Consider the following 4,898-nt stretch of genomic DNA (forward strand, 5'->3'; position numbering starts at 1 on the left):
GCGGCTAAGTCAACATGTGATTCGCATCCCTTGAGCAATCCTTCGATATATTTCTCACATTTGTTTCTTTTTACGAAAATTCGCGCGCCTAAATCAGCGTGTCCAATGAAGCGTGTCAGTGTTGTTCATGCGCGCATATACGCGTCGCGTACCACATTCCCTTTTCTTGCAAGGAAGCTTACAGCAGGGCATACGAAGCCTTCAAATCCGTGATTGCAGAAAGGCACACAGGAAATCAGTGAGGCCAGTGGGGCGAGCAAACTTGTCTACTCGGTGTTCCAGTGTGCTTTGGGCCCTGTTTAAACGTCGAAGTTTCACGCACCAAAGCAAATCTTTGGTTATGCGGTGTGTCTTAGTGGAAGTCACAAGGATAATGCAGAAGAACCTCATTTTAAAATGTTTATCTAACGTTGTCTGTTTTTTTCCCTCCACCGAAAAATGGCCTCGGTTGCACCCACACACAGCGTGCGTAGCAATAGGCAGATTTAGCAGAAATGCCACTACGCCATCATGAGCCCTTATTTTAATTGCGTGGCGAAAACGATAGAACGGGTGGGAAGGGTTACAAAACACGTGTGATACGATGGGGTTTGAACCCGTGTCTCCACTGTAGTGGCCCAATGCGCTACCATGGCAATCGCCGCACGTCGCCAACGGTGGAAGAAAAGTTGTCGTCGTTGCTGTTCCTTTCTTCGTGGAACATATAACCACTTGAGGGATTCTCCAGGGATCGGGAGCTTTGATGGGGCTAATGTGCCGGCTTCGCAATACTCGCAAAACGATGAGTTGCAAACGTAAAAGTTGTAGAATAGTGCGTGCCGCGTGACACCCCAACGTGATGGCGCGTAAGTAAAAGAGGTCCACGCCAGATGCGCAGAGCCCTTATTCTAGGGCGTGTGTGTCATGTTCCAGTCTGCTTGCTGACGTAATTCGCGCGGTAAGATGAAGAAACGAAGGCGAATTAAGAGACACAGACATAGCGTAGCAGAAAAGAAGCCGCTCGAAGAAATTCAGAGCCAAAAGCAGACTTGCACACGTTACTGACAAAAAAATAACCGATCACTATTACAATTTCTTCACTGTAAAAAGTAACCGATTAGAATTACAATTACTGCTTATCAAAGTATTCGAACAATTACTTTGGAGTAATCGAATTACTTTCCACGTTACTTTCTATACAGATTTTTGTTTTTATTACAGCAGTACATATATACACATATGGCATAGCAGAAATAGCCAGGCTACCGGTAAATCGAGTCGCAAAAATCGGTAATTGCATTTACGTATTTCAAAGATTCGCCAAAGGTTATATTAGTTGTGCACGCTTCTGTGTCAAATTTCAAAGCACAACTTCGCTTCTGAAGGAACTAAGGACAACATTTCTGAAAATTTCTATGACTGACGCTGACGCAGAACGACACGGAGCGCGGCGAGAGCCGTGTTTGCGTTTTCTAAATGCAGGTTCGAGGTTCCATGCTTAGCGTTTTCAGAAAAGTAATAAAAAGAAAATCATTGACCATTTTTGCCCAGAGCTGAGTGATTTCAGCACAAAAAACCCCTTTAAAAAATAGAATCGAGAAATATTATAATGCGTAATTTTCCAACAGATTACTGTAAAAAAATTATTTGAATCGAAAGGATCATTACTCCTCAAAGGAAGTAATTAACGCGCTATGAAATTACAATGAAATGTAATCCTTTACAATTAATTCCTTAGATCTGACACTTTACGAACCAGTCTTGCCAATAGACAAAGGAACGAAAGCAATGCAAGAGAGGCAAATTTGTTGTAGCAGTGAAGAAGCCCGGCTTTCGCCTGCCAACCCCGTAAGCACACTTAAAGGGACATTGATTAAGAAATTTGTAAACACTGCGGGATTACTAGCGCAAACTGTACTCTGTAGTCTCTGCATCATGTTTCAACCACTCTTGCTGCGTTTAAGTGACTCTATTCAGTAGAAAAATCAATTCGAAAGTGCTATCCTCCTATCTGCATCCTCCTTGCCGATTTTCCTAGACGTTTTGTATTACGTCAAAACGAGGTTTCTTGGCCTGACAGCGCTACTCCACTGCTCGCCGACCCTCCGACAGCCGGCCGCCGCGGGTCGTCGCAATTCGTTCGCTTAGTTGAAACTAAGCCACGACACGTTTGTGCCTGGAAGAATGTGCCGTTAGTTTGTTAGTTTGTATACTGCATCAAGCTCCAAGTACAAGTAGCTCTGCACAAGCGCACATGCGATGCTTCGCTGACTGGCACCTTAGTAGGGAAAAGTAAGGCAAATTAAAGGCGGGAAAATAGTCAGCGAAATTAAAATGGGTACTAAGGAATTAAAATCAAACGAAACTTTTATCGTACACCGTAAAACCAAAGCTCGCGAACCGCTTTTCGCGCTGGGTGAACTAGCCCGGCGGTCAGCAGCACGACCACACATTTGCGAACGGTTTTCTGCAGTCACTAGAGATGAGATATTTGTGGTGAGTTTGGGGGACACTTAGTGCCCGAGCGTTATTCAAGGAATAGTCATCTAAGCTGCTCGAAATGCTGAAACGAAATAAACATGGAAACAGGGGATGCAGTATATCCTTTATATTTTCTCCCGTTTTAGCGCTAGTTTCTGGTCGAGTGGTCTGGAGTACTACGTACATGGTTGGCAATTCACAAGTTCGATTCCCCGAAAGCGGACGTTCTTTTAAGTTGAGTTATTTGTTTTTGGGCAATGTTTTTATACTACATTCACAATTTTTCCGCTGTAACGTTCACTGCTCTACGAACGAGTTCGCAGAAGGCGTGCAGACTAACACTGACGCGCTGGCGACTTCTCGTTGGCGTGGCATGAGCACCGACTGCATGCTTCGCAGTCGCAAATCAGGCGACCCTTGGCCTGGTGCGAACACGCCTCTTAGATATAGGCGTAGGCTTATCGGACGTATTTACAGCCGACAACATGGCAGAAGCGCTGTATGCCGATTACTGAGATATCGAGAATGCCCAGCCAACCATAACGTGGATGCCAAGCATGTTTTTCACAAAGCCGAATCCGAAACTTGTTTGAATTCTTGAATTGTACATTGTCCAATCACAGTATACCTCGCATGGACACCAGTGCTTTAGTTCATGCGGCCGCCGCTGACCACGCATGGTAGTTTTTTTTCTGTAGGGCTTTATAAAATAAACACCGCCTTATCACCCGGATAAACGACGAAAAGTGTGTTTATTTGATCTAGTGTACACAATGCAAGAAAAAAAAACAAGCTTGACAAATTCACTTCAGCGTCCCTTTAAGGAGTCTGAGGAATGTTTAGAGCGAAAGCTCTACTATCATACATCTTTCATGCGCCTTTTTTTTTTCTTACCGCTTCGCTCGCTCGGAGTCTCAAGGTTGTGGTGCCACCTGACCAGGCGAGAGAGGGACGGCAGCTTCGCCTGCATTTGATCGCTCAGTGCCGTCTCGACCGTCTGTGCATGTGTTTCGACGCAAGCAAACCATGTGACAACGCGGGGGTTTAACGGCTGCTTAGTGGACGCTTGGTCCCTCAGTCTCGCCATCGATGGCGCGTCGGCTAGGCCGTCTGTGCGCGCTCTCCAGGGCAAGCGAAATGATGATCCAATGATCCAGTAGATATAGCTAGACGGCAAAATGCGAAATCCCAAGCAAAGACAGACGTTCACGAAACGCTGCCTGCATAGTTTTTGTATTCGCTCGTAATAACGGGGTTAATAAGTGTTAAGCCAGATACATTTTTTACAGTAATTTACTCTAACAGAGCCTGACTGCATTGCTTGAAGAAGTAATTTACTTCTATGTCACATTCCCTATTACCTAGTGGGGACTGCTTTGACAACACTGTGACGGAAAAGGGGCGTTGTTCCTGCTCCTGCTTTGGCGTGTCAGTGTCCGTTACATTGACACACGCAACCATTGGTCTGTTGATTCCGCAAGCGCCAACAGGGCGATTGCCGGACTCTAACATTCAGGAGTGGCCTGACACTTGAAATCGCCGTCATTATTTAGCGCCCCTGCCACTCCCAACATTCACGCACTGAGACCATGCATCTAGCGGACGCAATTTAAGTATAACAGGAAAATTTTCATGTTTTATGGAATCCCTTCTTCGCTACTCAAGGTCGAATAAAACCGTGTAGTCGCGTCCTCAGGACCCGCGTTTTTAAGCCACGGCATAGCCTTCCTCCACCAAGGTGGCGTTGCGCTCCAACAGAAAGCGCGGGAAAGGCGCGGGCGGCAACGGCTTGTCGGCACGGGGTGCCGGTCTGGTTGTCTACAGGGGGTCCGCTCCGCGTTCTCTGCCTAGGTTGGATCAGCTCGAAAAGCGTGACGACGCACGCCTCATTGTCTGACGCGGGGATTATTTGTCTTCGCTCATTGGACGGAGCGACCCAGACTCCACATCGCGGCGTCCGACCGGGTCGACGCGTGCACAAATTACACTGACGCGAAAAGTAAGCAAGCTGGCCCCCTGCCACGCACCTGGTGTCATCGGCGCGTACTCGCGGAAGAGCATTGCAAAATGAATCATTTGCATCGCTCCACTGCGGAGCACTGCTTGTAATATGTAGAGCACGGTTGACAAATTGCCGCCCCGCGGAGCGCTTGCAATCGAGCGGTCTATCCCTTTTCCTTCCGAGGTAGCTGATCCTTGTTTTCTATGCTGGGCACGGTGATCGCAAGCTAACACTGTTACGTGAAACGGTATGTAGAAAGGGATAGGTTTTGCTTGCGGGACTGAAGTGGGATAAGGTCTCTAATATGAATGACGCCGCATCTGTCACTGCTGGTGGCCTTAGGCACACAGGCGTCCCGTCTGTTAACATTTTAGCTTTGAGATGCGAAGTATTACTACGTGAACCTGTTTTTTAAGCAAAGTATGCAACAAGGGAC

This window comes from Haemaphysalis longicornis, unplaced genomic scaffold (genome assembly GCF_048455015.1).
Source record: "Haemaphysalis longicornis isolate Haplotype H1 unplaced genomic scaffold, Haemaphysalis longicornis Haplotype H1 scaffold_2, whole genome shotgun sequence".
Classification (NCBI taxonomy): Eukaryota; Metazoa; Arthropoda; class Arachnida; order Ixodida; family Ixodidae; genus Haemaphysalis; species Haemaphysalis longicornis.